Below are 24,254 nucleotides of genomic sequence, written 5' to 3'. Positions count from 1 at the left end.
TTAAAAGAGTCCTATATTCCAGGACTCTTTTCCATTTGACTTATTCTTACTTTCTGGACTTCAGATACTTTACTCTCTCCACTATGTGCTCTCTATATGATCCAATGACACTGAATTACTTACTATTCTTCACACATGATATTCCATTTCCAGACTGTGTCTTGAGACTGCCTGGAATGTTTTCCCATCCCACTTCCACCATTTGATATCCTTGAATTTTTTCAAGTCTCAGTTCACATGCGCCCTTCTGCAGTTCTCCCTCATCCTTGTCATTCATTTGATCCTTTCCCTTTAAGGTTACTTTTTATTTTATCCGTGTGTATTATCCATGAACCAATGTGTCTACATATTTACATGTTATCTTTCCATGTTACATAAACTCCTTGAATTTTTTTTTAACTTTGATTCTCTTTGTATCCATAATGCTTAGCATAATGACTGGCACACAAGAAGTGCCTAACAAATGCCTACTAATTGATTCATTCACTGAGTCTAAGGTTTAAAACTTGGGTGACCTGGCAAATAATGTTGGTATAAAAAATAACAAGAAAAATGTCATAACTAATGGGTTCTTTTTATTCTTATCTACTAGCAAATAAAAGTAGAATTTCACATTTCTCTTGATATTGTTGAGTCATTTCACTTATGTTCAGAAATTTGTGACCCCATTAGGGGTTTTCTTGGCACACATACTGGAGTGGTTTGCCATTTTCCTCCCCAACTCATATTACAGGTGAGAAACCGAGGCAGAGTTAAGTGATTTGCACTCAGGGATGACTCCAGAGCTGACTGCATCACCTAAATGCCCCAGATTTTTCTGCTTTAGATAATTATCCATGAAACAAACCTCATAATAAAATACCAACCTGCTTAATCATTTACTAACTTCCAATGACAAAACCACACACACACACACACACACACACACACACACACACACACAGGCAGATGCACATGCTCACGCAGAATAGCAATGACAATGATTGCAACTTGCTGGCTCCAGAATAGAATACTTAATTCAAGAGACAAAAACACAACAACCTCACGCTGAATCAAAGACCAAAGCCCTTGATCCTATGCAGAGAACATGGAATTCACACACAGAAAAGAAGATGGTGATCACCCACATCTGTAGAAGTTGTGTATTTCCAATCTCATAATCTTGCCAGATAATTATCCTGCAAGCACAATCTCAATTCTGTGCCAGTATAATAATAGTGTCAGTGAGCTGAGGAAGTTAAATTTGTGGAGATGATAACCAGCAAATGATGGGGCCCATCTGCTGGTTCTTATTCCATCCAACGAAAAGTCAGGCATCACTCTAATAGATTTTGCAAATAGGTAAAAGCCACATTTCGTTGCTTCTTCTTCAGTGGTGACCATGTGAATGTAACTATCATTCTATCCTGCTGAATTAGGTATGAACCTATTGTCACTACCTGCTTGTGTCAGCATTCTGAGAGTAGAGAAGTCAAGAAGAGAAGCTGGATTGGGGAAGAAGATAAAAAGGATAGTTTCAAATCTATTTAGTTTGAGGTGCCAGTTGAACATTACAGTGGTACCTGGAAATACCTGCCTAATCATTTACTAACTTTCAATGACAAAACCACACACACACACACACACACACATATACATACATAGGCAGATACACATGAGCACACAAAGCAGTAATGACAATGATTGCAACTTGCTGGCTCCAGAATAGAATACTGAATTCAAGAGACACAAACATGACAACCTCATGCTGAGTTTTAGGTAAGCCAAAGATGGAGGTACAGATGGGTCAAGACATAATAAAGTCTTAGAAATAAAAATTTTTATTTTCAGATATTAATAGAAAATTTGACGTAAATGGTCAAATGATAAGTAGAAATCAATGAACCACATCAAAGGGTTCATATGAAGTGGATCAATCATGCAGCAAGGTGATAGGGAAAAGAATCTGTGGCTTGTGACTAATGGTTCACAGACAAAAAATGTAGTGTTTTCAATGCAAGAACAGAATGTAATAAAGGGGGGCAAAAATAGGGCTGAGTACAAGGCTAGAGAGATCCCTCTTAAATCAAAAGTTTGAGTTACCTTGAATGATTTTGTCCTATGGCAACTGTAACCATTGTGCAAAGTTCAAAAATATGTGGAGAATATTTAATCAAAGATTAATTTCTTCATGAAGAAGATTTTTCCAAACAACTTGATTGATTGCTAGAAGTTATTAGGCATTAGGCATCACTTCAGATAGATAGCCAGAACATACTGAGACCTCTGTTTTGAGTGAGTTCAAAAATCATAACAGAAACTTAAAGCTACCTATATAGTTCCATTAACTGTGAGACACCCAAGATTATAATGAGTATAATACAGACATATTTCTCCTCACCCTACCCCACTCCCTCCTCACCATTGAAATCTATGATATGTGTTGAATAGATCAGAGAAATTTTGGATCACGTTCAAAAGGCTTAAAATGTAAGGGTGACAACAGCTGGATTTTACAGATTGTCTATAAAGCTAATAGTTCTGGGGGCAAGTTTGGAAGAAAATAGGTTAGATTTTAAATATTTCTCTCCTCATTTCTATAAACCATTATGTATCTGAGCTTGGAAATGGATTAAAAGAAAAAGACCTATGGATCATCTTTCATCATAGAAGCCAAGGTGCTGACACTTAAACATGGGCAAAAATAACAAAAGAAGTAAAATCTTTTATGCTTATATAACACTTGAGTCTTCAAAGTTTCCAGGGAGTTGAAGAATAAAGAATGTGTACACCAACTAAACCAACACATTAGGTACAAAGTATTTGCACTGTGACAAATATGCTCATGTGAAAATAGAAATACATACTTGATATTCCTACATAAGTATGTAATACATATTAATTATGTCAATATAATGTGTGAATAGTTTCTAAATTGTTTCTTTGAAACTTTAGTACATACTCAATGAAATTATAAAAAGTTCACCTAGAAATTTTCTCTATGATCTCATTTGAACATTCTAAATGGGTTCTGGAGTGAAGGAGAAGTTGTGGTATTTATCCAGCTTGTTTACTTTCATTTTCACACCTTAAGTAAAACTGTATGTTTTACTTATAACATGGTATAATGAAGGATTAAGTTTTTCCTTATAAATTCACTGTTATTTTAGATTTCTTTGAGTTAATTTTTTTCAAGTCTCTTACCAAATTCTCTCTATGACCGCCAAAGTAAAAAAATAATAATAATAATAAACTTATTTGAGGATAATTCCAAGATTCTGAAGATGTTAGAGTAATCTAGCACTCAAGAAGCACCATATAGAGGGGAGAGAATACTGACTTTGGATTCAGAGGATCCACCATTGTAATCAGATTCTTGCATTTAACAGTTGAATGACTTTTAACAAGTCACTCAACTCTGCACAAGTCTCTGGGCCAACATTTCCTCATTTGTCAAATGGGCTAGACCAGAGGCTAAGAGCTGTTTTGTGTCATGGGCATGTGTCATAACAGCGTAGTGAGCCTTATAAACCCCTACCAGAATAATGCACAAGTTCACAAAATAAAATACAGAATTACAAAAGACAATAAATTATATTGAAATAACACTTCTCAAAATATTTTTTAAAATAAGTTCTCAAACCTCAGGCTAAGAATTCCTGGTCTGAATGGCTTCCAACATGCCTTTCAACTCCAGATCTATGATTCTTGAACCTCAAGAGTTAAACTTTATGGAATTTGAATCAACTCAACTGAACCAAATAAATTAAAGCAGAGGAAACATTTTGATATCCCATAGTTAGATTTATTCACATTCTGGAGGGCCTTCTGTATTATTAAACATCTTAGGCATTTCTTGACCCCTCTCTGATATACCTTATACTACCTTTTTTTTTCCTTTTTAGATCCCTAGGTTTGCTTCCATTCTACTTCCATTCTTTTTTCAGTCTTCTATCCTGTAGGACACAGGTTTCCACTGCTTCCCTTACCTATAGAAACTGACATGAACATACAAGTCTTCTTGACATTTTCTAAAGTTTTTTTTTTTTTCATTTTGTTTGTTTTGCTGTTGGTAACCATAGATTATTAAACACAAGGATTTAAAATAACAAAAAAAATCATAGGCAGATTTTAAAGCTAGAAACAAATCTTAAAAGTTACCACAGATTTTAAATGAAAACTGAAATTAGTCCTGGTCTTTCTTAGCCCCCCCCTCCCCCATTCAGTGAGATTCCTTTGTCCTTGTCCCTGGGACATTTTAATGTTTTCTAGCTTGGATGGGACTCCAACTGTCCATTCCCCAGGGAGAGATAGATGTAGGCTGACAAAACTACTCAAATTCTCATCTGTTCCCTCTGAGCCTCAATGTACTTATCTGTTAAATGAGAAAGTTATACTAAATTATCTTCAAGGTCCCTTACTGCTAAAGCTATAAAAGCCTAAGATTTTTGCCCCAGACTTTAGGCTTTTCTTCACTTACTCCAATCCTCCCCTAGACCTATTTTGATCTGTCAAAATCTATATACCTAAAAGAATTCACTTGCCCATTATTAAGTCTTATTATCTCTTTATTGGTGAAATTCAATTCTTTCATTTACTGTTTGAGACTAAGTCGTATCTGGGTCACTCAGCAATCATATTCTTCGACAACCAACACAAATATTAAAAATAACAGCACCTTCTAAAATCAAGTAGCAGATTCTGTTTTTCCTAATTCTAGGGCCCCTCCTATTCTCACCTTATCACCAAAAAAGGTACCATTAAATTCCTGTTTCTAACCTGAGGGACTACTTTAAGGTCTCATATGCAGAGCTGAGTTGATTGCCAGATCCAAAAGCCTAAACAGAAATTATGTCTTTCCCTTCTCAAGTTACTAGCCTCACAAAGTTTTCTAGCCTTCTCTCTGATGCTTCATTACTTAGGTGACTTCCCAAGAGAAAAATTTTCAAGCATTCTTATATAGATAATTTAACTATATCAGAAATGTTTGAAAAGCAGTCATAACAATTTCGTCCACTACTAAAAGAAAGGTCATCCTGCTATGACATTTATGTGGAAGTCTAAAGTGATTATTTGCATTATTCAAATCAAGAAAACATTTTTACATGAAATGTTCAAATAATATAGAAGATTTTAAAAAACTGAGAAGATCTAATTGTTTCAAATCTCTACTTGATTTGATTTTGAAAGGCACAATCTAAATAATACTTTGGCTCCTTTTCTTTATTATCTCATTTGAACATTCTCAGTGGATTTTGGGGTGGAGGGAGAAACTATAGTATTTTACCAGCTTGTTCACTTTCATTTTTTTCACACCGCAAGTAAAACTGCAACATGATTTAATAAAGGAATAAGTTTTTCCTTATAAATTCACCACAATTTTACATTTCTTCAAGTTAATTTCTTTCAAGTCTCTTATCATATCAATTGTAAAACTGCTAGTAATATTGAAAGTAATGTTTATAAAAATTTATTAATTAGTAGAAAAGGGAATAAGCATGTATATAATATCTGCTATGTACCAGGTATTGTACTAAGTGCTTTTTAGAAAGATTATCTTATTTGATACTTCTTAGGAAACAGAGAGAGCATAAACCTATTTTACGCAAAAAGAAATAATGCACATGAAACGTACAGTAAGTTGCCAAATAAGTACATTGAGTGAAACATAACATATTAGTTAGTTTAAGAGACAACTAGACATGTTTATATAGACAGAAGGGGTTGGAAGATATACTGACAATACAGAGAGGTGTGTTGCAATATACTTGAAGGAGACAGACTCATTGGGCCAACTGTCGTTTTTCCATCCAGGAATTCCTTATGTCCTCATTAGCTTCTCACCTCTGGACAGCTGGGTTATTAAAATCTGGCTGAAAACTTGAGTAAAGATAGTCTGGTGTCAGTTTAGTTCCGGCTCTACATTCATCCATATTTATTATTATTATTATTATTATTAACAACCACAATTTGTCTCATAGTTTCTTTTTGGGAGAATTATGCATGAAGAAGAATAAGAAGTTTATAAATTAATTCTAAAGGCAAAGAAAGAGTTCTACAAGCAAGCTTGTTCTGATCACATCCACTCTCTGTCTAATCCTAGGACATGTTAGTGGCACCTCACTTTCATAAGCACCACATTTTAAACTGCTGCATGAATGATCACCTTTTGGGCTTTGCCATACTGTAATGTGCCCTAATTTCTTCAAAAGGCAAAACAATGTAAGCATTAGAATAAGAGCTTTCTCCCTTTCCTTTATCTCTCTTCATCTTCTGAAATACATTTTCAGAAGATTCCAGGGAGGATTGGTTAGAAGCCAAGAGTTTCATTCACTCTTCAAAAATAATTTGGAAACCACCAATTCACATTTTAGTAATGCAATCAGCATTAGTGTTTGGTTGAGCTTTTAAATACATGATTCATATTTGTATTTATTTAATGTGGATATAGCCTACATCTGTGGTTATACATATACAAATGAAGCTAACTTTAAACAAAATAAATCTAATTTCAATGTATTCCAATGTGACTTTGGAGCTTCACTCAGCCAAAAATTTACCCAAAATGTAATTTCATTAGTGTTCAGATTCAACCAGTTTTAGAGATAGGTGGATTTGGTAATTCCCAAGACTGACACATTTACTAGGAATACCAAATTTGTAGTGTGTGTGTATGTGTGTATGCATGTGTAGGGGTGTGTATGTGTGTGTGTGTGTGTGTGTACTTTAACATACACTTATCACATCTAAAGATCAGAGATGAATAAGAGGGAAACACTTAGAAAATTCATTAATTAGAATACCATAACACTTTTGCTGTCACATAGACTTTTTTAAAAAAAGACATTTAAAGTTGTTAGTGCCCATGAATAAATAAAAAGTTTGATTTACCACATATTTACATTTTAAGCTTCTTACATTTGATAATAGAAACTCAAGCTTAAACAAAACTATGTGGTAATAACATCTATAATCAGAGCAGAATTTTGGGGGCATTTTTTTACTTTGGTATAATAGTGATTTCATCAGCATACCCATACCACTGTGTTATATATTTTGGTCCTAGATGATTCTTGTCCATGTTTAACTACAAATATTTCACAGAGAATACATCCAACATTCTGGAGGCTTTTTCTTCTTGTTCCTTAAACATATCAGAAGTATCAATACACCACTTGAACTATCAGTTACCTTTCATTCTTACTTAAACTAAACAATAGTCATATTTTAAAGACAGAAAAATAAAAGTGACCCCAATTCATTCATTTACCAGTTTTCCTCCTTATATAACCATAAGTTCACATTCAATCTTTACAAATACAATATTCTATCAGTGACTTTTTAATATATGTGTATTATACATATGATATCTATATATACAACTTGAATTTTATTTAATTTAAAAATAACAGACATTAATTAAATAAAACACTAAATTAAGAACAGAAGTGTGGACACAAATGCAATTATTTTTTTATTTATTCTAGCAAAAAATTAAAGTGACTATTACGTGCAAGGTACAAGTACAAAGAAGCTTATCTTCTAATTGATCTTATTGTATTTTTCCAAAAACTGACTCCTCCTTATGATAACCTAATTTCTCCCATCCAAAATCTTGTTTTCTTTTTCATTTACTTCTCATATTTTACTACTTTCTACCTAATGAATTCCTACCAATCCTTGAAAACCCAATTACATTTTTTGAAGACTCCTTCAATGATCTCCTCCATTAAAAATTATATTCCTGTCCTTGGCCCTCAAATTTCTTTTTGTTTCCATTTTTCATATACTTTATAATTTTATTGCATAGGTTTTTATGTATTTGTTGTAGTTCTTCCTAGATTGTAAGTACTATAAAAGGAAGAATTTTTTTCATCTAAATTTTTGTCTCTGCAGTACCTGTTGTGATAACTTAATATCCAATTAGTACACAATAAAACTTTTATGGATCCAAAACTTCATTTATGTGAGTGTTTGCTTTCCCAGTACAAATCATACTTTTCTCTATCTTCAAATCTTATGAACCCTTTGCAAAAACCACCTGTTAAGTCTTTATAAATGAGCCACAAAATTTACCAGAAGCCTTCCTTTGTGTATCTTGATGTTTTATGGGTGAAAATAGTCAAGCTTATTTATCTATCCAGGCTGTGATAGTTTCTCAACTCTTTTGGCCTCCTCATTATGATGACTGTTTTACATTGCTTAAACTTCTCTAAGAAATGTGTTCAGTGAATTGTTTGTTGTTAAATTAATTGATATTACCAATACATAGACTTTGTGATTTGCTTTAATTCTTTGAGAGAACTGCAATTTCATCATCATGAATATTGCTTCAGCCAAAGTAAAGCACAACATATCCATGCTTCATTAAACAGTTTTTTGAGTTGCTATTGTTAATCATCTGATGTTGAGTCACAACAAATTTTACTAGAGAAGTCTTCAAACAATAATCTCCTAGGCTCTTACTTAAAACCTATTATGATAGAAATTTCTAGGCAGAAAATAGAATAATAATATTTCCCCATTAGAAGACAAATTCAGAAGTAAACATTTTTCTCAGCAGAAAGAAAAAATAGGAATAAACAAAGCATCATAATCTACCTATATCTTTGCATCGCACTCTATAATGAAAGTATGGGGAGAAAGTACCCACTTAAAGTCACTGTACATCAAGGCAAATAAACTCTATGCTTAGCATAGAGCCTGGCCCAATATAGGCAATTAATAAATGTTGATTAATTGATTAATTGGAAACTCATGAGCCTGAAGCTTTTCATAACTCTAGAATTTAGGTTTATATCCCTCTTCTGGCCCCTAACACTTTCTTATTGGACAGAGCTGATAAATCACTGATGAATTGTTGTTTTGGAGTTGTGTTGCTTTTAAAGATCATAGTTACCCTTCTCCTTAGTTGCTTGGCCAAAGTCACATGGCTATTGAGCGGGAGAGCTGGAATTCTAATTCAGGTCTTCTTAACTCCAGACCAATGCTCTTTCCACTATATGATCACTACTAACTAAATAACTCCACCAAAATGTTTAATAAACAAATACTCAAATTTATTATGTCTAAAATTGAGCTTATTGTGGAATGCCAGAAAGTGAGAAGGAAGTAATTAATTAATCGTCTAATCCAACCACTTCACTTTATAGCCAAGGAACTTGGGTCTGGAGAGTTTAAATGACTTATCCGTGATTATATAACTCTTAGGTATTAAGCTAGGACATAAACTCAGGATTCCTGACTTGAAGTTCCAGGTTCTTTTTACTACATCATGCTGGTTTCTATTTGTTTTTAATAATCTATTTTTTGTATTATGTCTGTTTCATCTTCCCTTGCTAGATGAGTTCCATAAAGCCAAGATAGTATCTAATGTAAACATCATATGTTTTCCAGCTCCTATTACAGTAGGTACTTAACAAATCTTTGTTATTGTAGAAAATAGTCTAGATTTAGAGTCAGAGGACAAATGTCCAAATTCCAATTATGCCACTTACTACCAGTATGACATTGGACAAGTCCTTCTCTGAACTCAACTGCTTTATTAGCAAAATGAGGGGACTGGTCTAAAGGATTTTCAAAGTCTCCTCAAACTCTTAATCTCTGATCCAGTGCTTTTGTGGAAAAAGTTCCCTAGAGGTGAATCAATCTATTCTAATTCTAGTCCTCTATTTCTGAATCCCTCCCCTTCCCACCTCCAAATAACCTCATCCATCATTTCTAGTCTGGCTTTTGATCTTCAAATGGTACTAAAACAGATTCTAATCTCAGGTGGAGAACGAAGCAGAAGCAGATGAACTCATAAGATGCAAAAATCTTATGTCCCTATTCTCCTGTTTTCATGCAAATGCCCCCAGTAATTAAATCAGGAAAAGAAAATGTAGCAAAAACGTATCAGCCAAATGGTTCCTAAATTTCAAAAGGAGCTGTAAATATGGTCCTTTTTAGAGGATCAGGTTCTAGCTTAGAGAATAAGAAAGGGTAACAGTTGTTCTGATGAAGCAATTTTTAAATTCTTGTCAATGATTTGAAGAGAGATAACTGATGTATGTTGAAAAGCTGGCAAGATTTTTAAATAGTTCGGACACTATGGGGAGCATTTTTTCTTAAAGCAGTGCACTCAGAAGTGTTGGCATGATTTTATTTGAACGTAGCAGTGCTTATGTGAGGAAGTTATTTTGAATTACCCTAGTATAAATATGTATGACTTTATTTGTATTGAAAATTTCCTTTTCAAGTGAGCGACTGAGGGACTGTTATATCTCTATTGCCTTGTAAATGATTTAGGTATTTCATTTTGGAAATAAAATGTTATACTCAGGAACGGAAAGCAATACCACCACCCTCATTGTTCCTATAGGTGGTTTTTTGCACTAACCTTGATTTTTTTTAACTCTTACTTGGCTAATGTTGGTTTGTGGGCAATAATCTTTTTCAAGAGCAACACACCAAAGGGACATGCACTAACATGCTTCCTTAACAGTAGAATTTGACTGCTCTGGAAATAAATTTCAGGAGAATGTTCTTTTTGGCTCAATCAGTTAGTTGATCCTAATAGAATTCAACAAGAAAATTTACCTTTTATAAGCACAATTGCCATAACTTCCTGCTTAAAGCTCCCCAGACCTCCTTGGGATATTCACCTCTGATAGACAAATTTTAATTCTCACTAAGGGCTAAAAAGTCAAGGGCTGGAGAAATAGGTATCTCATATTAAGACCAAAACCCAGAGAAAGAAAAGACAGAGAAAATGGCAAGGTGAGGTACAAAAGGTAGCCTACTATATAGGAAAAATTCCTTGAATTAAGAACCAAAAAATCTGAGACTAACATCAGTTCTAATCTGTTTCTGCCATTTTATTACCTGTCTAACCTTAAGTCAATAATTTTACCTCTCAGAGACTGTTTCTGCATAACCAGGAGGATAATCTTCCCAAATGAGGCTAATCATACCTAATGCCAAAGATTATTGTGAAGATCAAGTGAGATAATACATGCCAACATGCTTTGTAAATTGTTAAGTAGAAGAGTGTGCTCTTTTCAGACTACAGCAAATTTACAGGTCTTGTGGGGCAAGTTATAGAGACAATAAGACATAAGGGCACATCCCACACAGCCTGCATTTGCACCTAGTAGAGGGTAATTCACTCTCTGATCCGAGTGTTTCAGTCTATACCTCATAAAGAATATGAGGCTCTGAGTAACTCATTTGGCCAGCAAAGAAAAGAACTTGGCCCTCTATGAATAAACAGTCTCCGTTCATTTCCTTCAACTACTCATTTGGCTCAACTAACATTAGAATTTAAAATGTGGGGAGCTCTGAACCCTAATGCTAGTTGGTCATTTCAAGTATAACTAGTATATATGTTAAGTGCCTACTGTGTATTAGATACTGTTAGGCACTGGGAATAACATTATGAAGTACATATAAAAATATGTACAGTACAAATAAAAAGCAAGTAAGTATAAATATACAATCTAAACTGAAGAATTAAAAACTTAAGAAATGTACTTTTAAGAAATGTAACTTATGGCACCATAAGTTACAATGAAGTCTCACAGTAGAGAATCATGACCATTCTCCAAAACGGAATTGGTCAAACTATTAACAACCATAAGAACAAATGCCCTAAATTATTAATAATAAGAGAAATGCAGTAAATCTGATCATTTATGAGAAAAGGTCATTTTGAAGGCATTATAGAAAAATGACACAATAATGTGTTGTTAATATAGTGATGAATTAGAAAGTAATTTGGAATTTTGCAAATAAAGTGATTAAAATGTGTAAATTCTAAGGGGTCATTGATAAAAAGAAATGCTCCATATATGCTAAAATATTTATAGCAACATTTTTATGATAACAAAGAACTAAAAACAAACTGAAAATCAACTAAGGAAGGACTAAAATAAATTGTGGTACATTGAAGTTAATAAAATAATAAACCTGATGAATCCAGAAAAGCCCAGAAAGATTTACATGAATTGAAACAAAGTAAGCATAACCAGCAAAACAATATGCATAATGACTACAAGGCAAATGCAAAGAACAACTATGAACCAATTAAAATTGAATGTTGTAAAATTATAAAGACTAAGCCTGGCCCCAAAGAAGAAATATGAGACTATACCTCTCCTACTCACCTGCAGAGATGAGGATTCATGAGTGTAAAACATTCCATATGAGATTTTTTTTTGTATGTGTTAATTTGTTTTATTGATTTTTTTATTTTCATCTTTTTAATTTTGTTATTGCTTTTGTTGCTGCTGCTGCTATTATTATAAAACTTGGTTCTCTGGGAGGAGACAAGGAAAAAAATTCAAGAAGAAATCTAGGCAATGTTAAAATATAACAATAAAACCTGTTAAAACTTTTCATTTCTCTAATTGCCAAAGGGTTCTGAACCAAATTTTTATTTCTGTTTGCTCTTCTTTCCCTTTGTCTATGTAAGTGAAAATATCTCTATATTGTGCACAATTTTCCCACTCTCCTTACTGCTTTACTTTTTTGTATTTAAATTTACTTATCTATAGCTGACAATGAAAAGATCTAATTCAGAAACATTTGAAAAAAATAAAAGCATTCATACAAACTACTTCTTTGCTCCACGATTTCATAAATAATAGTGTAAGATATTGTATCAAGTCAAATAACATAGTTATACACAAAGCATCCTTAATGGTTTCTATCCACTGGTGGGACTTGAATCTAATCTCACTCTAATGATTCAAAATAAACTAACTTTAAAATAGAAAATCATTTCGTTTTCACTACTAAATGTATTACTTTGTGGATTTTCTTTAATCATTCATTTAGAAAGATGTTAGGGAAAACTTCCTAATAATTAAATTATCCATAAGTTAAGTGACTATGTTTCAAAATGATATAACCTCATCATTTCACCTCATCATAGGTCTGCAGGGAAAGACTAGATAACTATTCATAGGTGGTTGTAAAAACCAATTCTCATTCAGGTTTAAGTTAAACTAGAGGGTCTCAAGGATCTCTTCCAATTTTGGATTCTGTGAATCTGGATCATGTCATGAAACCATAAAGGCTAAGTAATGGTAGGTTATAATTTCTCATAGTTTTAGGATTTAGGACTTAAAGGGAATTTTAAAATCACACACCCTGATTTCCATATTTAAAATGGGGCAAATGAAGTCCAGAGAGGTGACCTGATATCAAAGTAAAAAAAAAAAAAAAATTTAAAGTAATAGGTAGCAGGCACAGATTATCTTGAAGAAGGAAATGGAAAATCGCTCCAGTGTCTTTGCCAAAAATACACCAAATGAGATCAGGAAAAATTGGACATGACTGAGAATGACTTAATAACAACAAACAAGACCTCTAATATAAAACTATGATAAATTCTGAGGTTTTTCAAGTGGTTATTATTTTGGTCCAATTGACAATTTTACTCAAATCAGAATTTTCGGTAAATGTTCAAATGAATTTATTTAACCTATTCAACAATTCAAATATTTATTGAATTGAATCTGTTCAATTGAATTCCTTATGTTAACTATTATACCCTGACCTAATTGTAACATTTGAAGTCATCTTAAATACTGTATGTTATATTATATTTATTATATATTATTATATTATAATATGTTATAGATGTTAGCATCCGTACAAATGCTGAGATAACTGATAATTAAGATAAATTCCAGAATCATGACTAATTTTTTGATACATTCCAAATACACTCCATATAAATAAGCTTCCAACGTATTTCACTTAAATAAGCTTTTTTTAAATGGACTTTTTATTTATTTTTGTTACTATAAAAATCAAACATTTTTAATGTTTTTTTACCAGCAAATTCTCAAATTGACTCTATCTACATCTAGAAGAGTGTCAACATGATACCAAAAACAGGTGAACCAGACTACTTCTCCTTTAGAAAAGTATTCACACACTACAGAGTAATACTTACAAATCCATAGTGACCAAGGCAAACCTAGCATGTACAAATTGGGTCGTGTGTGTGTGTGTGTGTGTGTGTGTGTGTGTGTGTGTGTAAGCTTGTACCAGAGGGGAAAAAAAACAAACTCAGGTTAGCCATAATACCAAATCATTATATCAGTATATTCCCTTTGTAAAATCATAAATTTAGAAGACTATTGATAGGGAGGACATCAACAGCCTTCCAGTCTTTCAGAAAGATAAAAACAAAAGATCTTAACACATAGTTAGCAAGAACAATTAAATTATGAAGCTACCTGAAGCTATCAGATGATAAACTGGGGCAAGTTACTTCTCCACCATTTCACTTCTCCCACCTCCCCATGAGGCATCATACCAGTGTCTCCTTGCTCCTGAAAAATAAAATTATATATCTTGGACTTCTGCCTCAGTTGAGGTATTTGCCCTAGACAGAAAATTCCTAGTTATACTCCTGCCACTTCTTGGATCTACTCTACCCTGATGAGCTGTTGTTTTATTTTATTTGGAGAGGAGCCAATCTGGCCCTTGAAAGGTGTTGATAGACAAAAAGACCATTAGATTGTACCATGTATACTGACAGAAACCTAAATGCTAGCATAATGGCAAGAAATTATATATTATACTTACATACATATTTTCACCATTTATAAGCAGATGTCTTATCATTAATATGAAGATTATTCAGCTAAATTGCTATATGAAATTAAAACAAAGTACATGAATAGCTTTTCAGCAGCTCTTACCATGGTTTAAGATTCATTTTTTTCCTACTAAGGCCATGGATTCTTCCTTTTTCCAAATACATCTTAAGTTCTACTTTCTGCCTACAAGAGAAGAAAAAGGAGGAGGAGAAAAAGGAAGAGGAAGGGGAGGAAGAGGAGGAGGAGAAAGAGGAGCAGGAGGAGCAGAAGGAAGAGGAAAAAAAAGAGAAGGAAAGGGAGGAGGAAAGGGAAAAGGAGGAGGAGGAGGAAGGAGGAAAGGAGGAGGAGAAGATGAAGATGAAGAAGGAGGAGGAGGAAGAGGAGAAAGAAAAAAGAAAGAAAATTCTATGAGCAAGTATGTAATCAAAACTTTCAATGTTTTAAGTAAATATTAGTTGCTACATAATTATAAAACAATATAAGTAATTCATAGCACTAAAATCAAGCTAAATTTGCACATAAGCTTTATCAGTTTTGATTTGGCAAGGTTTCCCTTTGTTCTATAGCTTTATTTGTCCATCAGTTTCATCAATTAAGCCATGTTTATAGAGATGCCATATAACGAATACAATAGCATCATGTATAAATAAAAGATATTATTCTCCGACAAAAAAAAATCAAACTAATATAGGTACTCACATATGGGTTAACTTTCAAGGGTTTTGTGGCAGTAAGTTCCACTTTTTAAAAGTATAATTTATCTACAGGATATTTTGTGGCACAAACTTTTTCAAATATTAAGTCATTCTCAATTGATAAGCATTTTCTTTTGTGAAAATTAACTCAACTTACTAAAACTAAAGTGTTTTTTTTGTTTTTAACTGCTTTATAATTAAGTTGCAAATAACCATCATTATGATACCATTTGCTACCACTCTCATTATAATTCTTACAAATGTAGTCCTTGTCTTTGGAAGTTCTGCCTTGTTGAGGTCATATAAAACTTTAGTTCCATGAATATTTAGAAAATAGAAAACCATAAATCAAAAATGCTTTATTATCATTGAAAGAGATGCTTTCTATAAGGTGTAAAATAATGGAATTATGGAATTTTTCACTGAGTTGTAATTTCATCAATACAGATTGCGAATCATAATCCAATGATGCCATTGTATCCCATGTATTCCTTGTTCCTATTTCTTCACAAAGCCTCCCTAACATGTTAGAACCTTCCTCTGGGTATTTGTCTATTTCAGCAATTAATTGAAGTACTTGAGCTGTCAATTCTTATTTCCCACCTTGGTTAGGTAGCACAGTAGATAAATACTTAACCTAATGGTTAAAATACTAAACATGACATGTTCAGATTCATAGATATCCAAATATTTACTAGCTATGTGATTCTGGAAAAACTGCTGTCTGCCTCAGTTTCTTCGTCTGTAAACTGGGGGTAATAGCATTTACCTTTCAGAATTGTTGTGAGGATAAAATTTGTAAATCGCTCTGTCAACTTTAAAGCATTATATAAATGTTATTATTGTTGTTATTATGTCATCCGTATATTGTCCAGTAGGTGATGAATTATTTGGTCATAATACATACAGCTATGCTATAGAATTTGTTAGTGATTAATATGCTGATAGATGTTGTCTTTCCTGGCTAATAATTGTTTTGTAACTGCTGTAGAGATATCAACATTGCATGATAATCAATGACCATTTAATTGGAGATAAGAAGATTTTCTAAAATAACCTTTGCAAATTCTATGACAGAGTAATTCATTTTTCACTGATGCTTGGTGTTAGGAGTCCAGAGTCTATTTATGCCAAGAAGTATCCAAATAGGAATTGCTTTTACAAAATATCCCCAAAGTGGTCTCTTAGGTTTTCTTGAAAGCCTCCAGTGAAGAGGACTTATTTTCAACTACTTTAAACACTATTGTTTCTGAATACTGTGAATGAATTTCAAATGTTCATCTGTCACTGTTTTGTTTTTCTTCATCTAACTGAAATATAGCTTCAGTTTCTACTAATATTATAGTATCCATTTCTTCAATGTCCACTAACATCTGAATTCAAACATCCAGATTTCCTGCAAAAAACTACAATATCCATGGTTATTTTACTGCCAATTATTAAAATTAAGACACATCTTCCACATATTTATTATATATGAGAAACATTGTGTTTCTGCCATCTGTTACCCTCCAGTACATTTTCCCATCTTTCTCAATTAATTTAGAACCCAACGTAGTCTTCCTTTTCATGTTATCCCCTTCCATCATTATTGGGATAATATTTATACTATTGGTCCCTCTAAGATTTTGCCCACACACATCTTCAGTATCATCAACTCCAATAATATCCTTCACCATCCCACATTCCAAAAAGGCCATAACTTAATCCTTACTATCCCTGGGATCATCCAAGATCCATAATTTTAAATATTCTTTTTTACTCCCACCATTTCCACTGTCTGTCACATTTCATCCTTATCATAATTTATAATTAGAGTGATTTTGATGACATGAAAAGTGACTAGAAAATGCCTTTGGTCTGTTATAATTCCTGTCATTTTCTAAAGAAAAAGCATTTAAAAGAAAATATGGAAGGAAGTTTCTTGAGGTCAGAGATTATTTCCTTCTTGTCTTTGTATTTTGACCCCCCCAACCCAATGTCAGTCACAGAGTAAACTTTTCATAAATGCTTGTTGATTGTTTTAATGAAACACATTCTTTGATCCATTGATTTTTTCTTGTACTTCCCATCATGGCCTTTGGGAATTCAACTAACTTTTTGACACTTCTTTTTTCCAGTTTTGCATAGATTACTCTCCCACCTCCACCCTAACTGGCCTAGTGCATGGTCTCATTCATCTCAAAGAGAGAGAATAGAAGAGCTAATCAGCCCATTTCTTGTTCTGGGAATTACTTCCAGGGGGAGAGAACTAGTCCCAGATGAGTTTCTAGTCCCTTAAGCCCAATTCTGGTACAAGATTCCCTCTGATCTAAGTTCCTGCAACAGTACATGAACCTCCCTCCTGCTTTCCCTGGCATAACAGAATCAAAGCATGGAGTTTCTTGGGATGGGGAGGGAAAGTGTCAGATAGAAAGTTATTGTTTTGGAAGATCTCTTCAGCACAAACCTGAGTCACAAGCCCTCCTCCTCACAAGTACCCTGGAAACCCATATTCTGTTGGTATGTGTAAGAACACTGAAGGTGCTAAGTATTAAAATCCTTCAGTCCATTTGAGATAAGGTTCTGTTTTATCCTGTGGACTCAGCTGGAATGACATCATATTTGACATCTAGATCCTTTTAAAAAAAATTTCAAGTCTGTGTATTTTGACCATCTTGCTGGTCACGCGATTCTAGATCCTTCCAATAATTAGTCTCACTCAACTTGGTTTCTTTTGCTTCCATACGATGTTTCTTCTTGACCCCAAAGATTTAATGTTAATGTTTTACTGACTACTGCTACTGTGACTACTGCTACACTACTACTACTTCTACTAATAATAATAACAACAACAATAAGAACAACTGAAATTTAAATATTGTTTTAGGGTTTACAAAATGTTTAACATATGTCTTCTTATTTGATCCTCACAACAATCCTGTGAAGTGTTACTATTATCCCCATTTTATATATAAGGAAATTGAGGCTGTGAGGCTAAATGATTCCCAGGATCTTATTGCTGGTAAGTATCCAATTCAAGATTGGGAGCTTCAGTCTTCCTGACTCCTAGAATTTACCTTTTGCATTTCCCAACTACCAAATCCCAGAGTACCCTCAATACCCCTCTGTCCTCAATGCAATTTTCCTGCTCCTGCCTTAGGACTGCTGAACTTCACTGGGGAAAGTCACAAAGTAGAGTAAAATTCATCTAATACCAATTCATAAACATAATGTAAAAATGAGCTGCACTTTTTAGTTTATGATTCCAAAAGATTCCTATACCAATACCTTATCATAATGTAGAGGCAACCCAGATACCCAAAGGCTATCCCAGAGTAGTTCAAATGATATAGTTTCTATGAACCTGGCAAGGTTCGAATAGAATGGGTTTCAAATGTTATCTAATCCAGAGGACACAAACCAATAAAACTTTCAATGAGTCACATTTTGATTCTTTAATGAACTGGACAGTATTGAAGAAGAACATAAAAGCAAACTGCTCAAATTTCTTTGATGTCAACCAAGTCAAGTTACTATATAATTTCTAGATAAAGTAGTACATTTCTATACTTTTTCTATACTTTGTATACATTTCTATACTTTGAAAAACTGTAAAAAGTGCAAGTTACCCCAGAGACCTCTAGGCAAATATCCAGCTGCTTTGTTAGATAATCCCACTAGGAGAAAAGTATGAAAGAACAAAAGTTAGGGAATCTTCAAGAGGAAAGAAGTAGTAAATAGAGAAGATTTAGGAATTGCAAGAAGCTATAAGATTTGTAAATATAATTGAAGAGCCAAAGATCATAAGGGTTTGGGTTAAATGAAACCAGCATCTTTTATTATAACAACTTTTTTTCTCTACCTTGATTGCATTATGTTCTACTAATTCTAAGAGTAGTAGATATTTTATTTTCCAATTTAAAAATGGTTTTCTTTTTCACTATAGCTATCTGAACTTAGTTCTAGCTTTAACATGAATCTAATTTCAAAAGGGAATGTTTGATTCATTATGAATAGTCTTAAAGCAAATGGTTTTCTAAAAGCCAAAATTCTGGTCTCAGAATTTGAAAGTTTGCCCTTTTGTTGCAAGTCTTACTCAAGAATGTAACTAAGCTATTAAAAATTTAACCCCTGCACTGAAAGAAAATCTCTCAGACACAAGCTACTACCAGTTATTGTACACAATGTGACATAACAAATTTCTAAGAATTTCATTTTACCTCAGTACAAGGTTGATGCTTCTAACAAATTATAAATATATTGTATTTAAAAGAGAAACTACTAAACAATTCAATGGAGATAACTCTAATTATTTTGATTTTTGACTATTTTTTGAATATTTCTTTTTCATTACAATTATAGTACCCACTTTGCACCACTCCAAAGAACTCTTAACTCTGCCAAGTTCTTCGTTCTGATTCTTTCACTTAGTGACACCCTCAGTTTTAATCCAAAAAGAACAGATAATACTTAAATAAAAATAGTAATCATATTGCATCAGTATTAACTAAGTATCAGATAAAAATATTTTTTAGATCTTTTATATAACTTTCTATTTTTTTTTCAACTTTCATTCAACTGGACATGGGATAAAAAGACTATCAGGATTAAAATATTCTTCAAAATTATTTTAACACAACTTTACTTCCCTTCATATACACTATAGAGACCTTTAAAATTCATCCATATAAGCCTAATACAAGGCTAAAATTTTCTACTCTCATTTGCCTACATAGATATCACCTAAATTTTTTTAATAATCAAAGTAAAATAAGAAAGCATTATGTAGTCAATAATTTCTTTTTAGTTTTATAATTTTAAAAACATTCTTTATTATTAAAAAGATCATTTTACATAAATAATATACATATCTATGTCTTCATGTATCATTGGTGAAGAAATGACGTGCATATCAAATATTTTTGCAAGCATCTAATTCAACAAATATACTTTTTTAAGTGCAAGAGAAAAACTTTTGCATTATTTGTTATTTCTTGTCTCTGTCCTGGGAGAATGAAAAATATATTTTTAAAAAAATAATTTAAAACCAGGCATTAGATATGCAAATATGTGTTCAGATCAGAGATACAAAAATTATTCAAATAATTAATTATTCATCATAAAATGTCAATTAATAATTATGAACTGTAATAGGCATCTTTCTAATGTATCTATTTTTCAGACCTAAAAACTGTTTAATATATGAGTTAAATTGGCTTCCAACAAGTTTTAAAAATTCAACAAAACAAACAACAGCTTGTAAACAAGCACTAATTTGAATTTTAATAACCATCCATGAAATGTGACCAAATTTTAAGAAAAGTTCCAAAAAACAGAGTTCACTATGTGGAATAATTGTCAATATATCATCCACCTACTTTGAATAGACATCATCCTATTAGAATTGATGAAAAAATAAAAATAATAATAATACTAAAATTTTTAATTTAGCTTGTTCTGTAGAATGTATATGGTTTAAGTTTCTTACTGAAGTGAATTATCCACAATTAAAATTCCACAATTTAAATAAGCAGTAAGATAAAAAAAATACATTTAGAAGTGGTAATGATTTTAAACAGATTGCAAAATGTAAAAGGTTATTGTTCTAACCTATAAACTATAATAAGTTATGCTGAGATTTTAATATAAAGGGACTGAAGTATAATCAGTCTAAAAAGTGCTAACATTGACTAGATCTCCTTCTCCATGCAAAATATTTCTTACCTCCATGGGAAAGATACTGTTTTGCAGAATTTTGTTGGAGGGGGGTGGTGTCTGAAGAATATTAAATTATTCTTTACCATTGCTGTTATTACTACTGGTATGCTTTTTTTTTTTTTTTTTTTACATTGTCACTGACTACTATGCTATGTTAATGTGTTGGTGGACTTTTATTATCTTACGTGTTTGCCATGTAGTTATTTTTAGACATAGGTTGTCATTCATCTCCTGATGGTAATTTAATTACCTATTAAGTATTCTGTTTTGGAAAATGCAATAATAAATCTGAACACATGCTAGGAGGTTGTAAAAAAAGAAGAAGAAGGTGAAAGCTAAAAGGGAAAAAAGAAGATAAGCAAATAGCAGACCGGATTAGTGTTGAGGAAGAGTGCAATAGGAAAAAAATGTGAAGAAAGAGAGTAAAAAATGATGTCTTTCTCAGAGACACAGAAAGAGAGAGAGAGAAAGAGAGAGAGAGAGAGAGAGAGAGAGAGAGAGAGAGAGAGAGAGAGAGAGAGAGAGAGAGACTACCAGTATCACTTTAGCTTTCAGATCCCTTGTGTTGCTCCTGGCATCTGAAAATGTTAGTGACACATACTTTCTAGTGAAGACTAAACTCCTCTCTGGCCTGCATTGCCACACAACATCAACTAAGTTATCTAGTGATTCTTACGCTGTCCCCCTTCTGTCCCCTTAACTGAGATTGACAGTCGCGTGTTGTAGGCTTTTCCAGGCACGGCTTTTATTATGTTAATCAGCCCCTAGCATCACCTCCTCACTAGCTCACACACATCCAGAGCCTAAATCTCCCGGCCTGCCCTCCCCCTGTACCCTGGGGACCGGAAATAGGGGCGGCGGGGTGATGAAGGAGGAGAGAAAAAGAGGTCAGCTGACCAGACCCAGGGTAAGGGGGGGCAAGGAGTGAGGTGGGGAGACTCTGGGGAAGTGGGGAGGGAGGTTGAATTCCCACACGTGGTGCCTTACATGTGATGCGATGCATTGGTCTAAGATCAAAATCATGGAAGGAACGAAAAGTACCCCGGGAGCGCGCATAGTGAATTAGTGGCATCCATCAAGACTTGTTTTACATCAATAAATTAAAAGGATGACTTGGGTCCTGAAGTTTTCTGGCTCCTATCAAACGATGGGGAGACGGAGGAGAGAGGGGGAGGGAGGACTGTCTTTAAAAGAGAGTCAGTTGGCCTTTAATTAAAAAAAAAAAAAAAGAAAGAAAGAAAGAAAGAAAGAAAAAACCACTAAGTTCTTAGCTCACCTTGTCCTCTGGGCAGCAGCCAGGTAATCTATGAGGATACAGAAACTGAGAAGACACGTTTGGGGTTGCCAGGGGGTGGTGATTCATTCCGTTACAGTTTTTGAAGGTGACACTTCAAAAAAGAATCTCCCGCCCCCCACTTCTGGGTCTGACTTTCGAAGGATCATAATCAGTTTTCACGCAGGGAAAAAGTTTCATGTGTGGTTCCTTGTCACCATCACCACCAATATAGCAGACTTCGGTGACACACCCCTCACTTCCAACTGGAAAGGAAGTTGCCTCTCCTGGTCAGACCCAACCCGAGTCGCAAATACTCCTTTGGATTAGGGTTAAATTCCTATTCAAATATAGGCTTTTAAAAATGTCTTCTTACAAAATGCATAAATATACTAAAATAACATAATGTGGTCATGTTCTAATAAAGACTGTAGCTTTGCATGCCATTAAGGAGAAGCATTTTATCTCTGTGAGGCTTTCTGTGGAGTTGGGAGGAAAAGAAGGTTTTAAAAGTTGAGTAAATTGACAGAAGTGGGAAGGGTGGAGGGAGTAGGGGAAGTTGACCACAAAATCCTAACTAGTGTGGATTTGAAAACTAAAGTGTGTTCCTTTTACCACAATTGTGATGAACCCTTCCGGGGTCTGTTTTACCTAAGTAAATCCTACAGGATTATTTTTCCTCTACAAGGTCGATTGCAATATTATTTCAAATTTACATGTAGCTATGGTCTTAATCCTCTTCCTCTGTTATAATCTGGAAGTATATTATTAATGTGTAGGGCATTTGTAGAAAGATCAATTCATCCTAAGGATTTGCTTTCCTGAATGGGAAAGAGGACACCCAAGCTAGGCAGCTCTGTACTTTTTTTTTTCCTTCTATGTTCTGTATCTCCCGAAATCAGTTTGCTGCTTTGGTTCGAACTGTCTCTGCCTTGGGTCTTGGATCTAGGGAGTCCCCATTCAAATTAATATTCCATCTAATCTGATTTCACAGCATTTGTCATTATGGTATCTGTCTCTTCAAACACTGGCAGGGGCGTGCTCAAGGAGGGAGTGAAGAGGAAACCTTTGGGGATGGGGTTAGGGGGTGGAGTGGGCGGCGAGTAGGAGATCTGAGCATCTTACACCTCGCAAGGAAATTTAACGTGATGAAAACCTTAAACTTGAAGTAAGCATGAAAGATTTTTCCCAAAGCATCTAAAGACTGGCACTAAAGAAAAGTGATCAAATGTTCTCTATGCTGCTTCATGCCAACTGAACAATTAGTGGGATCACAGTTATCAGATCATTAGTTATTTTTAATGGAAATGTTTAAGATTGTTGTATGTGTGTGTTTTTTCAGTCAGATATAAAGTAACCTGACATAAGTACACAATAAAGTTTTATATAAAGAGAACTCGTTTTGTTTGCTATATATTGTGGTCCTTTGTCCTGATGCTATTATACAAGAGATGGAAATACATCCTGGAAAGACCATATCTTATTTGTGGATTTCTGTCACATCAGTAGTTCATACCATAAGCTCAGGGAGTATCAAGAAAGAAGCAGAAAGGCAAACTTCTGGAGATGAGACTCAAAATTTTAATGTTAAAAAAAAAGGAAAACAGATGGATAAAGAGGAAGGGAATATAAAGAGGAGTGATAATCAGTGGAGAAAGAGCTTGACGTATACCAATTTTTTAAAATATTTTTACAAGTATAAAATAGAGAAAAATTCTCTGACCTTTGCCTTTAATATTTAGTTTCCTTTTGTGTGTATGAAGATCTTGTAATCCTGCCCTGCTACAGAAGCTATCTGAAAACCTGAAGAAAAGATTCATTTATCTAGTAATTCTCTACTTAATAAATATACACTGAAGTGATGTTCAGCAGAGACAAGACAGTAACCAACTGTTAATTCTTCCTTACTCATATGTATAATATACACATTTTCATATACATACATATATATTTATTCCGACTGTTGCAATTCAGGATAAGTTGTCTCTTTAAACTGTAGAAAATACAAATAAA

The 24,254-nt window shown here is 33.6% G+C and overlaps 1 long non-coding RNA gene across 3 annotated transcripts in view; it reads right to left on the bottom strand.

Annotated features, from left to right (window-relative positions):
* The window catches only part of LOC127554379 (uncharacterized), a 51,961-nt gene extending 29,453 nt beyond the window's left edge, over positions 1-22,508 (bottom strand). Inside the window, exons 1-5 of one of the 3 annotated variants that reach the window (XR_007951960.1) lie at positions 22,245-22,508; positions 14,676-14,756; positions 14,208-14,303; positions 12,123-12,274; positions 5,198-5,859 (exon numbers count right to left, since the gene is read on the bottom strand). This is a non-coding gene — a long non-coding RNA (uncharacterized LOC127554379). Of the gene's footprint in view, positions 1-5,197; positions 5,860-12,122; positions 12,275-14,207; positions 14,304-14,675; positions 14,757-22,244 lie in introns of those variants that run through there. The other 2 variants (XR_007951961.1, XR_007951962.1) reach the window with 2 other exon arrangements.
* Positions 22,509-24,254: the final 1,746 nt, after the last annotated feature.

The sequence above is a fragment of the Antechinus flavipes genome, chromosome 3, assembly GCF_016432865.1.
Source record: "Antechinus flavipes isolate AdamAnt ecotype Samford, QLD, Australia chromosome 3, AdamAnt_v2, whole genome shotgun sequence".
In the NCBI taxonomy this organism is placed as follows: Eukaryota; Metazoa; Chordata; class Mammalia; order Dasyuromorphia; family Dasyuridae; genus Antechinus; species Antechinus flavipes.
The sequence above is the reverse complement of the archived record's forward strand: the minus strand, read 5'-3'. Positions and strand labels throughout refer to the sequence as shown.